This window comes from Phyllobates terribilis, unplaced genomic scaffold, assembly GCF_046119375.1.
Source record: "Phyllobates terribilis strain yellow unplaced genomic scaffold, ASM4611937v1 Scaffold_1__5_contigs__length_1240528914, whole genome shotgun sequence".
NCBI lineage: Eukaryota > Metazoa > Chordata > Amphibia > Anura > Dendrobatidae > Phyllobates > Phyllobates terribilis.
In genome coordinates, this window is record NW_027362761.1 from 545,214,360 (window position 1) to 545,237,951 (window position 23,592).

A 23,592-nucleotide genomic window follows, 5' to 3' on the forward strand; every position below is an offset into this window, starting at 1 on the left:
TTCGGATGGCAAAATTTAGAAGAGACAGAGGCGGTGTAGTGGTACGACACCGACAACTGGAAGGAGATAAAGCAGGCCTCATACGGCCCGACGGTGTTCACTTAATGGATATTGGACTGGACATATTCCTGTCAGGACTCCAGGACGGAGTGGAACAAGCGTTAAGAGTGATGGGTGGGGGTCAGAGTCCTGCATACGAGTACGCAGGATCCTCCGTGGCCTGGAAATAGAAAGGACATGTTGGAGAGTTACACTTGTTGGCCAAGTTGCCGGAGTGGAGACCCAGGGCATGCTGCAACAAGCTGAATTATTTTAGAAATAAAATGTCTTTCTAATGGAATGAGTATAAAGAGTTAATAAAGCTGTGACCGATCCTCACCCATCCAGTTGTAAGAGTTACATTATTGTATTGTCAAGGAAAGGGGGGCGGTAGGGGGGCTGAGCGTCTGGGTTTGGTTGGGGGTCCCCACAGTCTGCCTAGGCTATATGCATTTAAATATTCTTATTAGATACACAGGCGGTGCAGCTTGCTTCGCAGCTGGGCTACTACGCCCAAAGTATTGCCTAGGCTAGATGCAGTTAAAAATTCTACGCTGACTAGCAGACACTGAAGATTTGGAGCAGACCTCTGAGTAAACAGCTCTTCAGACTCAATTATCTGTGTTACCCCAAGCCATAGTGTATGTAGTTTCTTACAGTTAAAAGGGGGGGGGGAGCGACCCAATCCACCTGGAATTGACGATGCCAACGTCACGTAAGACACAGCAAGGGGACTCCAAAAAGAGTTTCCATTTTTTCCCAAAATTGTGGCACAGACACCACTTAACCCTAGAACGCATACCTGGGGCCTCGCAGTCCCGCCCTGTTAATTATTTTCTATTTTCTGCAAGATTACTTTAGTTAGAATTTTGAAACTCTAGGTATTCTTCATGTATATAGTTCTTTGTCATTTGAGTTTGAGTTATTCAATGTTATTTGCACACAGGCCTAAAAGGCCCCAGGTATATGAAAGTGTAGATTTTTATGGTCATGCGTTCTAGGGTTAAGTGGCATCAATTGCCCCACAGTTGCTTAAAACGGTTGGTGAGGTGATATTACCAAATCCTTAAGCTTTTAGCCTCCCAAGGATAACACAGGATTAGAAAAGTCCTTGCGAATCCATGATTTGTTCATCTTTATGAACGTGAGTCTGTCTACATTCTCAGTGGACAGCCGCGTGCGCCTATCTGTCAGCACACCATCAGCAGCGCTGAACACACGTTCAGAGAGAACACTGGCTGCAGGGCATGACAAGATCTCCAAGGCGTGAGTGGCGAGCTCCGGCCATTTTTCCAGATTGGAATACCAAAATGAGCAAGGGTCCAGTGACACAGTCATGGCTTCGATGTTCACTTGGAGATACTCCTGCACCATCCTCTCTAGGCATTGACTATGTGTCAGACTTCTTGTCTCCTGTGGCCTTGCAAAGGATGGTCTAAAAAAGTGGTGAAACGATTTCACAAAATTGCTGTTACCAGCAGATACTGTGTTACTGTTACGGTTTGAGTGATGAAGACTCGACAGTCCCGTGGTTGGCAAGTTAGAACTGTGAGATTCACTTCGTGCACCACTTTTGTTTTGTGGAAAAGCACATGTAAGATTCTGCAACAGCGTCTGCAGATACTCCTGCATGCGTCAATCCCTTTTTATGGCAGGAATTATTTCGGCAAATTTACTTTTGTACCGGGGATCTAAGAGTGTGGCAACCCAGTAGTCGAGATTACTTCGAATTCTGCAATCTGAGGGTCATGTTGCAGGTAGTGCAGCAAGAAGGCACTCATGTGTCTTGCGCATCCAGGAGGACCAAGTCCTTGTTGTGTTGGTAGCGAGGTAAGAATCATGCTTCTTTCCTCTGCCCTCTCCCCCCAACCTCGCACAACAGAAATGTGATCAAGGTCTCCCTCATCTGATGAGTCTTCCATGCCCATCACCAGTTCATCCTCCACTTCTTCCTCTGCTCCTGCACCTTCCTCAACAGTTTGGCTGCTACCATGCGCCCTGTTTAATCCCTCTCCCCCACCCTCCCATGCCTACCTCCTTGGTGCTGCCAACCGTCTGGACCTTGGAGATGTTATCCCTTCCGCATACGACTCCTCCTCTACTTCCTCCACCTCCTCTTGTCCGACCACTTGACTCTGAATTCTGTTTAATGTGTGCTCCAGCATGTAAATCACCGGAATAGTTATGCTGATAATGGCATCGTCGTCAGCACTAAACATCTTCGTCGCCATTTCAAAACTGTGCAGAAAGGTGTGTGGCGCCCCTGAGGGTGCAGTCACCACAGAGTTACTGCATCTCACCCAGAGGTGTTGTATCTCACCCTCAGGTAAGGAAGGCGTATGGCTCGGGACCCTAACACCTGCATCCAACACATACCCGCAATGGGGTTAGGGCGAGATTGCTCCTAAGGGAGAGCACAGTCCCAGGTCCCTAGCTGGTGGGAGGATCCTATGTAGTGGGTGCTTAGGGGAGCAGCTTAGGGGAGCACATGACAGGGAGAGTATAAATAGGAAGCCATCTTAGAAAGAGCAAGCCAGTCAGAGGAGGAAAAGTGACAGGAGCAGAGGCTCGGCATGAGCTCTGCTCCGGAGGCGGGCCTAGCCTGGGAGGCCCAGGACTGAAGGAGAGAAGAGAGGAGTGGGAGCAGGAAGGCTCCAGGAACCGAAGGGACCCTAGGGCTACGGGCCGTGCAGAAGGCCACCTGTACTCCTGCTGCTACCAGGAGGTAGAGGGGTCAGGCCAGATAAGGGGAACCGGTCCCTCAACTAGAGGAGAAACAGCAAGGCTCAACTAGAAACTGGAGGCTGCAGCATTTCATGTACTGCAGGCAAAAGTCCACACCAGTCTCACTAAGAAGGTAGCCACATAGGACCCAGGGGACGGAACACAAGTCGCCCGCCAAGGCCCGAGGATACCGGATAGAAGTGTCACTGAGTGTGAGGTGCAGGGAGAAGGCCAGAGAAAGGACAAACAGAAGGGGGTCCTGCTAAGTACTCCGGAGCTATCTGGGGGTGGACTGAGCCCCTCACTGAGTACGCACAGCACGACGGGTGAGATAGCTCTGGTACCTGTAATCTGGACTGCAACAACTGTGAGTAAAGATCTTGGGACTGCATCACACGGACTCTGTGTTCATTACTGACTCCCTGCACTACAACCACCATCATCCACCCACACTGCCCTGAAGCTACACTCTTCCTGTGGTGAGTAATAATACCATTGCAGCAAAACCACCAGCTTCAGAGAACTGTTCCGCAGCGGCGGCCCCTTTGGCCGCACTCCACAGGTGGCGTAGTCGGACATTATAAACTCCATATATACAAATTACCGTTGGATTGACCGCCCTGGGTCACGGAACGCGTCACCGCCACAGTGACTACAACCCCCAGCGTCTACCGGCCCGGCTCCGGGTACCCCACGGCCCAGGGGGCGCGTCAACTTCATAGGTCCCTGATCTGAGACCACTCCTGCTGTGTGATTTGCCCCACCTCTGGATCTCGTTGGCCCAGGCTATACGTCAGAAACTATTGCACCAGGGCTTGTCGGTGCTGCCAGAGTCGCTGCAACATGTGCAGAGTTGAATTCCACCGTGTCGGCACATCGCATTTCAGCCGGTGAACTGGCAGGCCCAACGACTTCTGTAGAGATGTAAGTCGTTGAGCTGCGGGATGCGAACGGCGGAAGTGAGCACACAGCGACCGTGCCCTCTGCAGAAGGCCATCTAGTCCGGGATAGTGGGCTAAAAATTTATGGACAACCAGGTTCAACACGTGAGCCATACAAGGCACGTGTGTAACATTGCCCCAGCGAAGGGCCGCACCCAGGTTTGCAGCATTGTCGCACACGGCCTTCCCTGGTTGCAGGTCCAGTGGAGACAACCATTCATGAAACTGGGTCTCCAGAGCTGACCACAAGTCCTCAGCTGTGTGACTCACATTTCCCAGACATTTCAAAGTAAACACTGATGCGGTTGAGCCCTGCTGCCAGCATAGTAAGGAGGTTCGCAGTTAGAAAGCAGGTGGCATTACCAGACAGGCTTTGGGTGCAGGTGGAGGACCGAGAGGAGGTTGAGGAGGCAGAAGCAGTGGAGGAACTTCTAGATAAAGAGGATTGACGTACAACTCGCGGGGACGGCAAGACTTGGACAGCAGCCCCTTGTCCTGCTGTCACCATAGTTACCCAGTGCCCTGTCAGCGACATGTAACGCCCCTGTCCATGCCTACTCGTCCAAGTGTCTGTGGTGAAATGCACCCTGTCACACACAGAGTTTCTCAAAGAAGCGGTGATGTTGTGTGCGACATGCTGGTGGAGCGCAGGCACACCTTTCTTTGAGATGTAGTGCCGACTGGGCATCTGGTACTGGGGCACTGCGACGGACATAAGGTCTCAAAAATCCACTGTGTCCTCCAGGCGGAAAGGCAGCATTTCTGTAGCCAACAGCTTGCAGATGGTGAAATTCAACCTCTTAGCTTTCTCAAGGCTAGGAGGAAATGGTCTTTTACTTGTCCACATCTGAGGGACCGAGGGCTGGCTGTTGTGCTTTGACGGGGTTGAGTAGGGTGTCCCTGGCAAACTGCCGGTCTGTGAGGAAGATGCAGGCGGACATGTTAGGTTGCCTTGATCCAAAGGTGATGCTCTCGATGTCAGCGAGCTCTCAACACCAGCAGGTGTTTCCACTTCCCAATGAACTGACGACCTGCCAATCACACTGGCTGTTGCAGGTAAAGAGGTGGTAGGTCTGCGTCCAAAAACATGTGTGACTGCTGTCCCCCCAGTCACAGAGGATGAAGATGCCGCGGATGCACAAGATGGGGCAGACGGTGGTTGGCCCAGCCTGCTAGGCCGCATTGTAGCACAGTGAGCTTCCCACTGCAACTTATGCTTCATATCCATGTGACGGTACATGCATGAAGTACTCAAACTATGGATTTTTTGGCCTCTACTTAGCTTTTGGTGACAAATATTACAGATAACACGAGTTGGGTCATCCTTATCGATCTGAATAAATGCCCAGGCTATGCAAGGCTTAGAGCCCATGCGACCTGAAGAGCCACTACGACTTGTGGTCAGAGGCGGAGTTGTGGTTGAGGATGCAGTTGTTGACGTGCTTCCAGTACTCCGTCTCTGTCCAGGAAGGCGCAACCTAACCTCGTCGTCAATAGCATATGTGACGCCCCGCTGCGCTTGGTATCACAGATCCTAGAAGAGTGTATTGATGGAATCCTCCACAAGAGGCCCCCATAAACATTCACACATCTCCACCTTCCACCTCAGACCAGCAGAGGGAGCCCGTTAGGGATATAAATAGGGAAGGTGGAGCTAGGCAGTTCAATTCCTCTGAAGAGTTCCTGCAGTAGAGAAGCCTAAGAGAGGTCAGTCTGCAGTGGAGCTCAGTCTAGTCTAGAGAACTCAGTTAATAGTTCAGCAGTGGAGCACGAGGCTCCTGCTAGCTAGATTCAGGGAGCCCAGATAGAGCTTAAGGTGTGCCGGCGTCATAAGATCGGTGAAGCGCGGCAAGCTGCCGTTAGTGTGTATAGCCTATTGAGGGCCCGAGTAGGCCGAAGGCAAGTGGCGAGTTAGTACATAAGGGGCAGAGGAGCTTAACCAGCTCACCCCGAAGCATTTACCGGACACCGGATCCGAGCTTACCGGGATCTCTATGACCCAGTAAGGCATAACCGGAATCCCTGGAGAACTACAGGTCCCAGGATCGCTAAGGTGCTGATACGTAACAGAGCCAGGAGACGCTTGGGCCCCGCATACTGGGAGCGTGAACTTCAAGAGAAGGCCCTACCACAAGGTCAGCCAGCGCAGGGCAGAGACAAAGTTAGGCCTAGCTCCAGGCAGGTCAGAAACTTACTGCGCAGAGGCAAGAAACAGGAGGCCCTACACCCGCTCATTGGGGAGGATCCTGATATGCACCCTTCACCCTACAGTGCTCCAGGATGTGCCTGAATTTCCTCCAGTAAAAGGTACTGAAGTGACTACCGTGTCCGTTTCCGTTCTTGCTCTGACCCAGCTGGGTCTCGCCTGTCCTGCATTCCCCCTGCATACGCTGCCCTGAGACCTAGCTCCACCTGTGGGGAGCTATACCATCGAGCTGCCTTATCACGGGCCTCAGTGGACTGCTGCAGCGCTGGTGCTTCTCACCAGATACCACAGGTGGTGTCACAAACTCTTATAAAATTAACAATTATCCACCCTTTTAAAGAGTGACCCCAGGGTACGGGCCAGGGAGCCGACCACCGCGACATCCCAAAGGCCAGGCAAAGGCCCGGGTGACCTCATCGACTGGCTGACTGTGGGTTGACAGTAAGTGGGATCTCCAACCTTGTCATCATCACCCTGTGTGTTATCACACCCGTCGTCCTCAAAGCCAACCTCTTCCTGCCCTGACCGAAAAGTCAAGTTGTCGCTCCAATCAGGTATTTGAGTCTCATCATCGTCTTCATCATTGTCTCCACCAACAGGAGTTACAGTTTGGGAACGAGGGTCTACATTATGCTCAGAACCTTCTTCATCTGGTCCTGGATCCGACTTATAAAGATTCTGGGCATCAGTGCAGATCATTTCCTCGTCTCTATTAACAGAAGCTCTGGAGCAGACCTCCGTTTCCCAGGCTATAGTATGAGTAAACAGCTGTGCATACTCAACCATCTGTGTTACCCCATACTCAGACGGGCAGCTGGAGACTTGGGAGCTGTGAGGAAGCAAGTGCGATTGGGGTGACACTTCTGAGGACTGGAGTATTTGTGATGTTGAAGTTGAGGTGGAGGAGAGCCCACTTGAAGGAGCACTTGATATCCGCTGAAGCACCTGCTGTTTTTGTGCCTCATCTGGAATTTGTAGCGATGGGCGTGTCCGTAACAAAGGGATCGTATCACATTGTCCACGAAAAGAAGTCAACATGTTAGTTTGGCTGGAAGATGGTCTTTCTTCTGCAGATGTTACTCCCCCCCCACCGCGGGGGGCTCGACCCACCAGCGGACAGGCACCAGTATTAGGAGAGGGGGGCTGGCCGTCAGGGTCCACCGCGGCTCTGGCACAAACCCGGCGACACGGAGGTGGCACGGGCAGGAACGGACTGGCCGTGTCGGCTTCTAACTTTTTGGATTTTAGAAGGGCATGACATGCCTATATCTGTGTCTCCCCCTCCTTTTACTCCTCCACCTCTTTTATTTTCGCATGACTATATGTACTTGTCACTTTTCCATGTGTTAGTTATGTCTTCTGAGCAGTTTGTCAGCTTTTGGACACCTTTGAAGGTGTTTTCTATGTGTTTCTATGTGTTTTTGTTTGCCTGTCATTGGTTTTAACGGTGTTCGAAGGTGTTCGACGAACAGTTCGACGAACAGTTCGGCGAACATACGGGTGTTCGACGAACCGAACCGAACTCGAACACTACGGGGGTGGCTCAACACTACTCAGCAGCACCTCTCCCTACACTGTCTGATTCTGGAGTGACTGTGACGAGCATGGTGGTGCCAGGTCTGATATAGACTTGATGACGCTGTGCGGCCAGCAAATCAATGTAATTCCACAACCAACATGGCTGCAGCATTACAGTGTGTGACAGACAATCCCTGCATGTTGATTGGCGCTCTAAAGAGTGCCAAACATGCAGGGAGGGGACCTGAGCTCCCGCTGAGCAACCCCGTAAATACTCAGGGAGCGCCGAGCATCTCGAGCAGTGAGATGCTCGGGTGAGCACCGAGCAGTAGCGAGCATGCTTGCTCATCACTAGTGGGGAATCCTGATTGCGTCTCCATTAGTGTTCAGCGAGCACTAAAATGCTCGGGTGCTCGAAGCTCGGGCCGAGCTCACTGTGATACTCGGGTGCTCGACCCGAGCAACGAGCCCAATGTTAGTCTATGGGAGACCCGAACATTTTTGCCGCGGCTCCCCCGGCAGTCTGTAGAAAGCCTAAAAAGTGCCCAAAACGATAGTGACAGTGCTCAAATGACATGGGGACAGCATGGGGATCGCCCCTGGAAGCATTTCTGACCCCCAGGTCACTGCTGTCAACAACGTGGTCAGAGGTATTAAGCCACTTTTACAGACTCACAATAAAACGTTCAAAAACGAAAGTGAAAGTGCTTTCCTGTGAAATATGTTAACCCCTTAACGACCATGGGTCTTTCTGTTTTTGTGTTTTCCTTTTTTGCTCCCCTTCTTCCCAGAGCCAGAACTTTTTTAATTTTCGTTCAATATGGCCATGTGAGGGCTTATTTTTTGCGGGAAGAGTTGTGCTGGAAAATGGGAAAAAAATTCCAAGTGCAGTGAAACTGCAAAAAAAATGCAATTCCACAGTTGTTTTTTGGGTCCTTTTTTTACCACGTTCACAGATTGCTAAAACTGACCTGCCATCATTATTTTCCAGGTTGTTACGAGTTCATAGACACCAAACATGTATAGGTTCTTTTTTATTTAAGTGGTGAAAAAAAAATCCAAAGCTTGCTAAAAAAACAAAAAAAAATGACGCCATATTCCGAGACCCTTAGCTTCTCCATTTTTCGGGATCTGGGGCCAGGTGAGGGCTTAATTTTTGCGAGCCGGGCTGACGTTTTGATTGATACCATTTTGGGGTAGATCCGATGTTTTGATCGCCCGTTATAGCATTTTATTGCAAAGTTGTAGCGACCAAAAAAACTTAATTCTGGCGTTTAAAATTTTTTTCTCGTTACGCCGTTTACTGATTGTATTAATTCTTCTTTTATTTTGATAGATCGGGCGATTCTGAACGCGGCGATACCAAATATGTGTATGTGTTTATTTTCTTATATATACAGTACAGACCAAAAGTTTGGACACACCATCTCATTTAAAGAAATTTCTGTATTTTCATGACTATGAAAATTGTACATTCACGATGAAGGCATCAAAACTATGAATTAACACATGTGGAATTATATACTTAACAAAAAAGTGTGAAACAACTGAAAATATTTCTTATGTTCTAGGTTCTTCAAAGTAGCCACCTTTTGCTTTGATGACTGCTTTGTACACTCTTGGCATTCTCTTGATGAGCTTCAAGAGGTAGTCACCGGAAATGGTTTTCACTTCACAGGTGTGCCCTGTCAGGTTTAATAAGTGGGATTTCTTGCCTTATAAATAGGGTTGGGACCATCAGTTGTGTTGTGCAGAAGTCATGTGGATACACAGTAGATAGACCTACTGAATAGACTGTTAGAATTTGTATTATGGCAAGAAAAAAGCAGCTAAGTAAAGAAAAACGAGTTGCCATCATTACTTTAAGAAATGAAGGTCAGTCAGTGCGAAAAATTGGGCAAAATTTGAAAGTGTCCCTAAGTGCATTTGCAAAAACCATCAAGCGCTACAAAGAAACTGGCTCACATGAGGACCGCCCCAGGAAACGAAGACCAAGAGTCACCTCTGCTTCTGAGGATAAGTTTATCTGAGTCACCAGCCTCAGAAATTGCAGGTTAACAGCAGCTCAGATTAGAGACCAGGTCAATGCCACACAGAGTTCTAGCAGCAGACACATCTCTTCAACAACTGTTAAGAGGAGACTTTGTGCTGCAGGCCTTCATGGTAAAATAGCTGCTAGGAAACCACTGCTAAGGACAGGCAACAAGCAGAAGAGACTTGTTTGGGCTAAAGAACACAAGGAATGGACATTAGACCAGTGGAAATCTGTGCTTTGGTCTGATGAGTCCAAATTTGAGATCTTTGGTTCCAACCACCGTTTCTTTGTGAAAAGCAGAAAATGTGAACAGATGGACTCTACATGCCTGGTTCCCACTGTGAAGCATGGAGGAGGACTGTGATGATGTTGGGGTGCTTTGCTGGTGACACTCTTGGGGATTTATTCAAAATTGAAGGCATACTGAACCAGCATGGCTAGCACAGCATCTTGCAGCGGCATGCTATTCCATCCGGTTTGCGTTTAGTTGGACCATCATTTATTTTTCATCAGGACAATGACCCCAAACACACCTCCAGGCTGTGTAAGGGCTATTTGACCAAGGGTAAGAGTGATGTGGTGCTACGCCAGATGACCTGGCCTCCACAGTCACCAGACCTGAACCCAATCGAGATGGTTTGGGGTGAGCTGGACCGCATAGTGAAGGCAAAAGGGCCAAAAGTGCTAAGCATCTCTGGGAACTCCTTCAAGATTGTTTGAAGACCATTTCTTGGGACTACCTCTTGAAGCTCATCAAGAGAATGCCAAGAGTGTGCAAAGCAGTCATCAAAGCAAAAGGTGGCTACTTTAAAGAACCTAGAATATGAGATATTTCCAGTTGTTTCACACTTTTTTGTTAAGTATATAATTCCACATGTGTTAATTCAGATTTTTGATGCCTTCAGTGTGAATGTACAATTTTCATAGTCATGAAATTACTGAAAAATCTTTAAATGAGAAGGTGTGTCCAAACTTTTGGTCTGTACTGTATATATATTTTATTTCGAATGGGGCGAAAGGGGGGTGAATTAAACTTTTATATATTTTTTATTTTTTTTATTTTATTAAAAACATTTTTTTATACTTTCTGCTTGCTTCTCTAGTCTCCAGAGGAGACTAGAAGCAGCAGTTGTCTGATTGCTTCTACTGCATACAAGCGATGAGCAGATCGCTTGTATGCAGGAGAAATGCTCACTTGCTATGAGCGCTGACCACTAGGTGGCGCTCATAGCAATTGAGACATGACAACCACAGGCGTCTGCTGCAGGGTCACTGATGGGCGGGGCTTAGGACTCCCGGAAGCTCGAGATAAATGCCACTGTCAGAGATTTAACATGTTAACAGCCGCGGGTGGATTGCGATTCCAATAATCAGCTGACGTGTGCTCGCTTCAGTGCGGGCTCACCGCCTGAGCCCCCGCTGAACCGGCCTTCCCGACCTGGTGCGTACTGTTACTGACCAGGTCGGAAAGGGGTTAAGGAACATCCTTTCCAGGGTAAAGACTTGTGTACAAGGTAAAATAAATAACCAAAAACAAAAATACTCCTCCACACCTTGGGCTATGTTCACAAGTAGCATTTTTTATGCGTTTTTGCACGTTTGTATTGCTTTCAACCGTGACAAATGCATTCACCGGGAAATGTCATTTTAACATTTTACAACCTTATCTGGCCATGTGCTGTGTGACACATGCATACAGTGCTAAAAAGACATGGGAACAGCATGGGGAAGACCCCTGGAAGCATCTCTGACACCCAGGTCACTGCCTAAAAGTGTGCCCATCAGAAGTGATCCTTGCCACATCAGAAGATGCTGACTTGCAACTATCCCCGTGCAAGTCCTTGTCCCAGGGCAGTGTTCAATTGTACCTCCCCCATAACTTGCAATACAAGCGCAAGTATGCAGCCTGCCACCCACCCACCCCCAGGCTGCAATACCATACTGCTAGTTTGCTTGCACTTGAAATTGGGCCTTTTAGGCATGTGGAGGTGGAATCTGGCCACCACGTCATGGCTGCGTCGGTAGCCTGGTATTCATACTCAGTCCCCTGCCGCCCGGCGGCCGGGTGTCCACGCTTGGTCCCCAGCCGCCAGGGGGCGTGCCGGGTGTCCATACTCAGTCCCCAGCCGCCCCGCGGCCAGGTGCCCACACACAGTCCCCAGCCGCGTGGGGGTGGCCGGGTGTCCATAAACGGTCCCAAGCCGCCCCTATTTGTCCCGGTGCTCCGTATACACAAGCGTGCACACCAAAACATTACCTGTGCCCTCCCCAGTGCATTTTGTGGGAAGGACAGCCTAACCACAAACACGTGGACAAGTGAATGTGGCCAGGAATGGTCCATCTCACTGACGCCTTCACACTGGGTTAATATTGTGGAAGCTGGGACACAGTTGGACACTGGGATGCAGCACGTCCTCCAGACATAGAGGATTGCGGGTCCTGGGTCAATCAGGCTTCAACACAAAGTTCAGAAGGTAGACAGCAGCAGTGGTCGGCCTCCTACACAACGAGTAAATTATTCATGATCATGAGGCCATCCACCTCCTTAGCTTTCTGTTCCTTGGAATGCAAGCGCATGTATGTAGTAGCAGCTAGGCCTGAGGTGTTCAGCGTTTTGGCGCATATTCTACCTCCTTCGAGGATTGCTGGATGTTTTCCTGCTACTATCCCAGTTCTATAACTCCCGTTAAAACAAAGCTTCAGGTGATGAATGATGGATGAGGTGGTGGCAAAGGAGAAAGAGCAGGAGGAACAGGGACCATTCACATCAATATCAGGCCAGCCAACCACACATGTCTTGTAGGATATGTTTCTGTACCAAAAGGAGCGGTTCAGCTACACAGTTATAAGGCATACAGTGAATTCAATGCCTACCAAAAATTTCGAGGCACTCCAATGCCCCTTGGAAGTGACATGGAGGTCAGAGGGCCTTAACTAAACCGTTTTTTCCATTTATAGCAACTAGGTCTCCTGTACACTGTTGGCCTAAGCAGGGAATGGAAGGCTTTCCAAAAATTATTAGGCACTGCAATGCCCCTTGAAACAGACGTGGATTACAGCGTATTAAAAACCTTCTACCGATTATTGGGGAGTGGGTCTCCCTTAGTGTTCGCCTATGCATTGAAAAGCAAAAGCTGACAAAAATTAGGAGAAAATACAATGCCCGTTGCAAGAGTCGTGGAGGTTAGAGGTAATTAAAAACAACATGTCAATGCCCCTTGGAAGAGCTGTGGAGTTTAGAGTGGTTTAACAAGACGTTTTTTATGCCCCTTAGAAGAGACGTGGAGTTCAGAGTGGTTTAACAAGACAGTTTTAATGCCCCTTGGAAGAGATGTGGAGGTCACAGTAGCTTAACAAGATGGTTTTAATGCCCCTTGGAAGAGACGTGGAGTTCAGAGTGGTTTAACAAGACAGTTTTAATGCCCCTTGGAAGAGTGGTGGAGGTTACAGTGGAATAAAAAGACAATATCAATGCCACGTAGAAGAGACGTGAAGGTCACAGTAGCTTAACAAGACGGTTTTAATGCCCCTTGGAAGAGTGGTGGAGGTCGCAGTGGAATAAAAAGACAATATCTATGCCCCTTGGAAGAGTGGTGGAGGTTACAGTGGAATAAAAAGACAATATCAATGCCCTGTGGAAGAGACGTGGAGGTCACAGTAGCTTAACAAGACACTTTTAATGCCCCTTGGAAGAGTGGTGGAGGTCGCAGTGGAATAAAAAGACAATATTAACGACCCTTGGAAGAGACGTGGAGGTCACAGTAGCTTAACAAGACGATTTTAATGTCCCTTACAAGAGCCATGCAGTACAGCATATTAAAAACATTATTCCCATTATTGGGGAGTGGGTCTCCCATAGTCTTTGCCTATGCCTTCCAAGCAAAAGCTGCCAAAAATTAGGACAGAGGAACTTGCAATGCTGGCAACATGGACCACGGTCACCCTGGTGGTATAGTGGTCGTGGAGGCTGAGGATAAGGAGAAGAGCAAAAAACAGCCGAAATGAGGAAGCGTATACCCATGTGTGGGTGTGAAGCGATGCATGGGAATACACCTCCCGAAATAACACAGTGGATTTGACTTTATGTTACTCTGCTGTCATTTGGTGGTGATGAGAAGTCTGGCCCAATCCAGCCCTTGTTCATTTTGATAAGGGTCAGCTTGTCAGCATTGTCAGTTGACAGGCGAGTGCGCTTAACAGTTATAATTCCCCCAGCGGCACTAAAAACACGCTCCGATAACACGCTGGCGGCAGGGCAGGCCAGGACCTCCAAGGCATACAGAGTGAGTTCATTCCAAGTGTCCAGCTTGGATACCCAATAATTAAAAGGCACAGAGGAATCACGAAGGACGCTGGTACTCTCTCACCATCTTTTGAAACTTTCCACTTCTTGTGAGAGTACCCTGCGCCTCAGGGCCTGTAAGCTGGGCATGTCTCAGAAAACTGTCCTAGAACATTGACAATGTTCCCCTGCCTCTGCTGGATTGGAGTTGCGTCTCGCTCGCCTGTATGCCTTAGTTGGGCAGCGAACTGTGACCTCTGCCGCTACCGTGTTCAGATGGGAATTTTTTTAATAGTTCTGCAGCAAGGGCCTTCTGGTACTGCCCCATTTTTGTAGACCTCTCCAACTCAGGAAAAAGAGAGTGAAAGTTCTCCTTGTAGAGGGGGTCTAAAAGTGTCATCAACCAGTAATGACTGTCACCCAACATTTTGACAATGCGAAGGTCACGGTTAAGGCAGCGTAACATAAAGTCAGCCATGCGTGCCAGACTGGTAACGGGCAAGATTTCCGTGTCCTCACCAAGATGACGACTGACCATGCTCTCCTCCTCCTCTTCCTCCTCCCCCCTGTCCTCAGGCCACCCACGCTGAACCGACGGTATGACACTTGTACAGGTACTACCGTCTACAACGCATGATAGCAGCTCCTGTTCTTCCTCCTCCTCCTCTCCCTCATTGTCCCCCAATGCACGTTGGGATGAGATGAGGCTGGGCTGTGTGTAATCGTCCGCTACGGCTTCTTGATCCATCTCATCATACTCTGGCTGCAATGCCTCCTCTTTAATTCTCTGCAGAGAGCGTTGCAAAAGACAGACAAGTGGGATGCTGACACTAATGATGGCATCATCGCCACTCACCACCTTGGTGGCCTCCTCAAAGTTTGTCAGGATGGTACATATGTCAGACATCCAGGTCCACTCCTGAGGTCTTATGTGTGGAGTCTGACCTGAATATCATAGAATCATAGAATCATAGAATCATAGAATGGTAGAGTTGGAAGGGACCTCCTGGGTCATCTGGTCCAACCCCCTGCTCAAAGCAGGATTCACTAGATCATCTCAGACAGATGTCTGTCCAGCCTCTGTTTGAAGACGTCCATTGAAGTGGAACTCACCACCTCTCGTGGCAGCCTGTTCCACTCATTAATCACCCTAACTGTCAAAAAGTTTTTTCTAATATCTAATCTGTGTCTCCTCCCATTTAGTTTCATCCCATTGCTTCTAGTCTTTCCTTGTGCAAATGAGAATAAAGATGATCCTTCTACAATGTGACAGCCCTTGACATATTTGTAGACAGCTATTAAGTCTCCTCTCAGTCTTCTTTTTTGCAAGCTAAACATTCCCAAATCCTGCAACCGTTCCTCATAGGACATGGTTTGCAGACCAGTCACCATTCTGGTCGCTCTTGTCTGAACTTGCTCCAGTTTGTCTATGTCTTTTTTAAAATGTGGTGCCCAAAACTGTACACAGTATTCCAGATGAGGTCTGACCAAAGAGGAGTAAAGACCGATAATGACTTCACGTGATCTAGACTGTATGCTTCTGTTAATACATCCCAGAATTGTATTTGCCTTTTTTGCTGCTGCATCACACTGTTGACTCATGTTCAGTCTATGATCTATTAGTATACCTAAGTCTTTTTCACATGTACTGTTGCTTAGCTCTATTCCTCCCATTCTGTATATGCTTTTTTCATTTTTATTGCCCAGATGTAGTACTTTGCATTTTTCCCTGTTAAAAACCATTCTGTTGGTTGCTGCCCACTGCTCCAGTTTATTTAGGTCTTTTTGAATCCTCTCTCGCTCTTCTCTAGTATTAGCTATCCCTCCTAGTTTGGGTCATCAGCAAATTTAATCAGTTTACCCTCAATTCCTTCATCTAAATCATTGATAAAGATGTTGAACAATACAGGTCCCAGGACGGAGCCCTGTGGTACCCCACTTGAGACATTCATCCAGCTGGATGTGAAGCCATTTACAACCACCCTTTGAGTCCGATCACTAAGCCAGTTATGAATCCACCTAACAGTTGCCTGGTCCATTGCATACTTGGTCATTTTTTCAATAAGGATGGTGTGAGATACTTTGTCAAATGCTTTGCTGAAGTAAAGATATACTATATCTACAGCATTTCCCTGATCCACCCAGTCAGTGATTCTGTCATAGAAGGAAATTAAGTTAGTCTGACATGACTTGTTAGTTACAAACCCATGCTGACTCTGGTTAATCACTTCATTCTTATCCATGTACTTACATACATGTTGTTTAATAATTTGTTCAAAGATCTTTCCTGGTATAGAAGTCAGACTCACCGGCCTATAGTTCCCTGGGTCCACCTTCTTCCCCTTTTTGAAGATAGGAACAACATTTGCTCTTCTCCAGTCTTCTGGGACTTCTCCTGTTCTCCAAGAATTTTCAAAGATTATGGAGAGTGGTTCTAAAATTTCTTCTACGATCTCATTCAGTACTCTGGGGTGTAATTCATCTGGACCTGGAGACTTGAACTCTTTTATGTTAGCTAAATATTCCCTCACAATCTTTCTGTTTACAGATAACTTGGATTCTTCTATTCCTTTGAAAGGACAGTGAAGATCAGTTGATGTTACATTTTCTTTCTGAGAGAAAACAGATGCAAAATAGGAATTAAAAAGTTCGGCCTTCTCAACATCCTCTCTTACCATTTCTCCATTTTCATCCTGTAAAAATCCTATAGCATCTTTGACTTTTCTTTTACTTTTGACATACCCCCAAAATTCTTTTTTATTGCTTTTGACATCTCTTGCAAGCCTTAATTCATTGTCAGCTTTAGCTAACCTGATACGTGCCCTGCAGGATCTGCAGACTGCATTATAATCTTCTTTAGATATGCCTCCCTCTTTCCATTTAATAAACATTTCTTTCTTTCTTTTTAGCATGTGTTTAAGTTTTGTGTTCATCCATCCTGGTTTCCTTAAATGCTTCCCATTCTTCCTACTTTTCGGGATTGTTAACGATTGTGCTTTGAGAATCTCATTTTTAAAAATTTCCCATCCTTCCTGGACATTTTTGTCCTTAAGGACATCCAGCCATTGGATCCCTCCTATTCTCTTTCTGAGTCTCTTAAAATCTGCCTTTCTAAAATCTAACCTTGAAGTCTGAGTCTTCACATGTCTTCCTCCTCTAGTTATCCAAAATTCTATAATAGCATGATCGCTGCCTCCTAGGGTCCCAGCCACCTTTACCTCCTCAACCATTTCCTTCCTGTTTATAAGGATTAGATCCAAAGTAGCAGATCCCCTTGTTTTCTCCCCTACCTTTTGGAAGATAAAGTTGTCAGCAAGAGAGGATAAGAATTTGCTTGACCTGTTAGTTTTACTTGAGAGAGATTCCCAACAAATGTCTGGATAGTTGAAATCTCCCATGACCACTACGTCATATTTTTTGGACAACTTGGTCATTTGATACATAAAGAGATCATCCATATCTTCAGCTTGACCAGGTGGCCTGTAGTAAATGCCTACAATGGTGTCCTTTCCGTTGTTCTCTCCTTGTATTCTTACCCAAACAGTTTCCACAGAACTCCCAGTCTCTGAAGCTTCAATCTCTGTGCAGATATACGCTTTTCTAACATACAATGCAACACCTCCTCCTCGTTTATCAAGTCTGTTTCTTGCAAATAAGTTGTATCCTTTTAGCCTTTTATTCCAATCATGTGTATCGTCCCACCAAGTTTCAGTGATTCCAATGACATCATATTCCTTTTCCTGCATTAGTAGTTCCAATTCTCCTTGTTTGTTGCCCATGCTTTGTGCATTTGTATAAAAACATTTTAGTTTGTGATTGGTTTCTCTTCCTCCCATATTTTTATTATTTAAATTGTTTTGTCTTTGTTCTTCCTTTCCACTTCCAGTAGCAGAGATCTCAATAGTATTTGTCAGCTGTATGGCTTTTTCTGGCCTTTTGCTTCCCTTCCCACATTGTTCTAGTTTAAAGCTCTTCTGATGAGTGTAGCAAGGCGACTTCCAAATACATGTTTTCCAGTCTTCGTAAGGTGCACCCCATCTCTAGCAAGTAGTCCATCGTATAGGTAATTCATTCCGTGATCCAGAAATCCAAATCCTTGTTGACGGCACCATCGACGTAGCCAGTTGTTCACCTGTAGAATCTTATTCCACCTCATTGTTCCATGGCCATCCACTGGGAGGATGGATGAGAACACCACCTGCGCTCCCAATTCTTTCACTTTCTTGCCTAAGTCTTCAAAGTCACTGCAGATGGTTTCCAGGTCCTTTCTTGCGGTGCCATTTGTCCCCACATGTATTAGCAGGAATGGGTAGTGATCTGTAGGTCTGAAGAGTCTTGATATCCTGTCAGACACATCTTTAATTTTTGCTCCTGGAAGACAGCACATTTCTCTTGAGGTTATGTCTGGTCTGCAGATAGCGGCCTCTGTTCCTCTTAACAGGGAATCCCCCATGACCACCACTCTCCGTTTTTTCTTCACAACATTCTTCTTTCTCCATCCAGGAGGATTCTGAGGGCTTACAAGGTTATTCATTGCTGGCAAAGTCTTATTTTGCTGTATTTCTTCATGGTTCTCCTGCGTGAGAGCCTGGTACTGGTTCCTGAGCAGTATGGGTGCTGACTGCCTCTCGATCCTCCTGCTTCTGTGGGTCACATGCTTCCATTCCTCTGTTTCGTCAGGTGCAGTTCGAATTTCTTCTCTTTCTGAATCATGAAGAGATAATTCTGCTCTGTCTAAGAACTCTTCACCTTCCTTAATGATTTTCAAGGTAGTTAACCTCTCTTCTAGATTTCGCAACTTTTCCTCCAACAGGGACACAAGCTTGCATTTCTGGCATGTGAAGTTTGGCTTTTCCACTGGCAAGTCTGTGAACATGTAGCAGGATATGCAGCTCACCAAATGGCTCCTGGACTCTTCCATGTTCTTATTGTTAATGTTCTGAAAACAGTGAAAAAAGCTTAAAAAAAAAGCTTCAAAATGCGCACGCCGGTTTACCGATGTCCTCTTTTCAGCTCCAACAGCCAAAATCCAGTGTTCTTTGAGCTCGCGGAGACTCTTCACTTACCCCAAAATGCAGTGGGAATATGCAAATTATCTCCTCAGGACTCCTCCCGCTGCCTTGTTGCAGTTGGTACTCCACAACTGCTCTCTTCTGCTCACAAATCCTTTGCAACATGTGGGGGGTAGAGTTCCAACGTGTGGGGACATCACACACCAGTCGGTGTGCCGGAAGCTGCAAACGCTGCTGCAACACAGCAAGGGCGGCGGAAGCTGTAGCCGACTTGCGAAAATGAGCTGACAGGCGGCGTACTTTCACGAGCAGATCTGGCAACTCGGGGTACGATTTAAGAAACCGCTGAACCATGAGGTTAAGCACATGAGCCAGGCATGGTACGTGTGTGATCTCACCTCGCCTCAGAGCCTCCACCAGGTTACGGCCATTGTCACACACGACCATGCCGGGATGTAGGTTCAGCGGTCTTAGCCACAGATCTGCCTGCTCTTTCACAGCTGTCCACAACTCACAAGCAGTGTGAGGTTTATCACCTAAGCTTATGAGTTTCAGCACAGCCTGTTGCCGCTTGGCGGAGGCAGTACTGCAATGCTTCCAGCTTGTAACTGATGTGGTGATATCTGAGATGGAGGCTGAACATGAGGAGGAGGAGGAGGAGGAGGATGTGCAGGAGCTGTACACTGTGGGGGCAACTCTGACTGACATAGGGCCCGCAATCCTCGGTGTGGGGAGGATGTGTTCCGTCCCAAGGTCCGACTGGGTCCCCGCTTCCACTATGTTTACCCAGTGTGCAGTCAGAGAGATGTACCGTCCCTGGCCACAAACACTTGTCCACGTGCCGTTGTCAGGTGGACTCTCCCAGTAACTGCGTTGTTGAAGGCACGGCAGATGCTTTGGGACACATGCTAGTGTAGTGCGGGGATGGCACACCGGGCAAAATAGTGTCGACTGGGGACCGAGTACCGAGGGACGGCCACCGCCATAAGATTGCGGAAGGATTCCGTCTACATCAGCCTAAAAGGCAGCATTTCCAATGCAAGCAGTCGTGAAATGTGCGGAATTAGGCCTGTGGCCTGTGGGTCGTTTGCTGCGTATTTCCGCTTTCTTTCAAAGGTCTGGGATATGGACAATTGAACGCTGCGGTGGGACGTGGACGTGGACGTTGATGCTGTTTCTTGAGAAACTGCCATAACAAGTGAAGACTGAGAGGAGGGGGCATCTTTACATGCAGTATGGACAGGGGATTGCCTTGCACACACAACAGGGGGTTCTATTGCACGCACAACAGTGGAAGAAGCAGTGGTGACACCCGCTGACACTGGTCGTGGACCCTGGGTTTCGCCCCACAAAGTCGGGTGCTTTGCTGCCATGTGCCTGATCATGCTGGTGGTGGTCAGGCTGGTAGTTTTGTCACCCCTGCTGATGCTGGCATGGCAGGTGGAACATATGGCCTTTTTGGGGTTACCAGCAGTGTCTTTAAAAAAATTCCAGACTCTGGAAGACCTACCGCTTGTACTGGCAACGTCCCTCGTGTTGGTGTTACGGGGAGCGGTTGCCTGCCTTCTGTCTGCGGCCACCACACTGCTTCTTCCTGCCTGTTGGGGTACTCTGCCTCCCTCCCCCTGTGTGCTGCTGGCCTCACTCTGCATGTCCTCCTTCCACGTTTGGTCAGTTACTAGATCATCCACCACCTCCTCCACTTCCACTTGCGCACCACGATCCTCCTCCTCACTTCCTGGCATTTGTGTCTCGTCATCGTCCACCTCTTGTGACAGATTGCCAACGTCGACTTCCTGTGGCCGTGGCTGTTCAAATATTTGGGCATCGCAACATGGGATCTCCTCTTCCACCACTTCAAGCGTATCAGGCGAGGGGCCCAAATATGGAAATGGACCAGTGAACAGCTCTTCAGAGTGTCCAAGTGTGGGATCACTTGCTGTCTGACGACACTCGGCATGGTGGGAGGAAGGAGCATCAGGGTGAGGAGGAGTATGCGGTCGAGACTCACGGCTACTAAGAGTTGACCATGTGGAAGACAGACCGGAGGTGGTGGTGCCCAGGTAACTGGAAGTATTGTCTGCTATCCAATTAATAACCTGTTCACACTGATCAGTTCTCAATACTGGTGTTGTTCTGTTCTTCCCTAGTAATTCGGTCAAGAAGTGGGAGTGAGAAGATGTGGCTGTTGGTTGTGGAACATTTTCACCTTGGCCACGGCCCCGTCCTCTGCACGAACCATCACCAGAACGTCCACTTCTACGTCCCTTGCCACGCGCCTTGCCCATTGTAAATGAAGTAAAATAGCTTACACTTGCACTATCAATGGAAAAAGGGTAATAAAGAGTAAATTAGAACCGTGGAAAAGGAAAACCACAGTTATTGTTTACTGGGGTATACCACACTTTTTTAAATAGAGATATTTGCGGCTGAACAGTGAGCGACACACTCAAACTGCTTTTTTTTAGATACCAAAGGCCCAAAACTGGATAGTACAGCGATTTGACCCGTGGAACTGCGAAACCACATTGGGATGTCGGGCCTACAGAAGACTATTTTCAACAGATATATTTTTGTGTCACAACAGTCAGGAGACACTACTGTTTGTCTTTACGGAAAAAACTACCAAAAGCTGAATAATAGAGATTTTTTACCGTGGAACAGCAAAACCACAGTAATAATTTACTGGTGTATACCAGGCTTTTTAAAATATATATATATTTGCGGCTGAACAGTGAGCGACACACTCAAACTGTTTTTTTTAGATACAAATGGACCAAACGTGGATATTACAGAGGTTTGTACCATGGAACTGCAAAACCACACTTGTATTTCTCGGGCCTACACCAGACTATTTTCAACAGATATATTTGTGTCTGAAAAATCAGGGAGACACTATTTTTTTTTTCTTTTACAGCAAAAAATGCAAAAAGCAGGATAATAGAGATTTTTTACCGTGGAACAGCAAAAGCACACTTCTGTCTCTCTGGCCTACACCAGACTATTTTCAACAGATATATTTGTGTCTGAAAAATCAGGGAGACACTATTATTATTTTTATACAGCAAAAAATGACAAAAACAGAATAATAGAGATGTTTTACCGTGGAACATCAAAACCACAGTAATAATTTACTGGTGTATACCAGGCTTTTTAAAATATATATATATTTGCGGCTGAACAGTGAGCGACACACTCAAACTGTTTTTTTTAGATACAAATGGCCCAAAAGTGGATAATACAGAGGTTTGTACCGTGGAACTGCAAAACCACACTTGTATTTCTCATGCCTACACCAGACTATTTTCAACAGATATATTTGTGTCTGAAAAATCAGAGGCACACTTTTTTTTTTCTTTGGGGGGGGGGGGGCACCAAAAGGTTAGTAAGATGGGTATTTGTACAAAAAGAAGAGGATTTAGATAAAAAAAAAGGATTTTTCCTGGCCCCCGAGACCTGGAGCTAAGTCCAGCAATTTCAGCAACAGGAGCAGCACACAGGACTGTAATGCAGCGTTTGCTGGTATATCCACTGCGTCTCCTATACAGCCTGCCTGCCTGCCTGCCTGATATACCTGGGATGGATATTAGTCCTGAGAAGGACTGTTTGTTTGATCTGGCAGCCTTTACAGACCCTACACTAACTATTTTGCAGGATATATCCCTCCCTAAATCAGCAGCGCTGTCCCTACACTGTCTGATCCGGAGCGACTGTGTCCAAGATGGCGGCGCCCGGTTTTAAATACTCGAGGTGACGCTGTGCGGCCAGCCAATCGCTGTAATGCCCACAAACAACATGGCTGCGGCATTACAGTGACTGGCTGGCAATCCCTGCATGTTCATTGGCTCTGTAAAGAGCGTCAAACATGCAGGGAGGAAGACCCGAGCTCCCGCCCGAGTAACCCGGAAATGCTCGGTGCTCGCCGAACATCCCGAGTAGCGTGATGCTCGGGCGAGTACCGAGCAGTGTCGAGCATGTTCGCTCAACACTAGTCTCCATCTATTGGGCTGGCTGCAGTGGAAGAGGTGTCGGTCCCCATTATACTACTTCTACTCTAGTGAAATTGATACCACTTTGGTGGTTTTAGGCCCAATTGTTTTCAAATGGGAACAGTCCAGATTGAGTCTCCATCTACTGTGTTGGCTGAAGGGGAAGAAGTGTCGTTCCTAATTGTACAATTTCTACTGTACTGAAATTGATGCAACATTGTTGGTGTCTACCAGGAATTTTTGGAAATGTGGGGAATCCTGATTGGGTCTCCATCTATCGGGTTTGCTGTAGTGGAAGAGGTGTCATTCCTAATTGTATAATTTTTACTGTACTGTACTGAAATTGATGCCACTTTGTTGGTGTCTGCCAGTAATTTTTAGAAATGTCAATTTCTACTGTACTGAAATTGATGTTACTTCGGTGGTATTTGGTCCTAATTTAGGGAAATGTGAACACTCCTGATTGGGTCTCCATGTGCTGGGTTGGCTTCAGTGGAAGAGGTTTAGGTCTCCCTTACAATAGTTATAAACTAGTGAAAATAATTTTTTGGAGCAGATATTGATCTCCACACAAGGGTACACAGACCTGATAAACTCAACATGGGTATACACAGCAGACAGCATCTCAGCTTAAAATTGTTTGGGGCAGATATTCTTCTCCACACAGGGGAAAAATAAAGGTTGGGTCCGAGCAGCTTCCTGACTCTCGACTGTACTGTGCAGTCACGTCAAGAAGAAGAGGAGGGTGACTCTGAGGGCAAGGAATGGGATAACACATTGTATTATAATGAAGTTGCACATCCAACTTGGTGTGAACCCAGAGGCACGCAGCTGAGTAGCTCATCT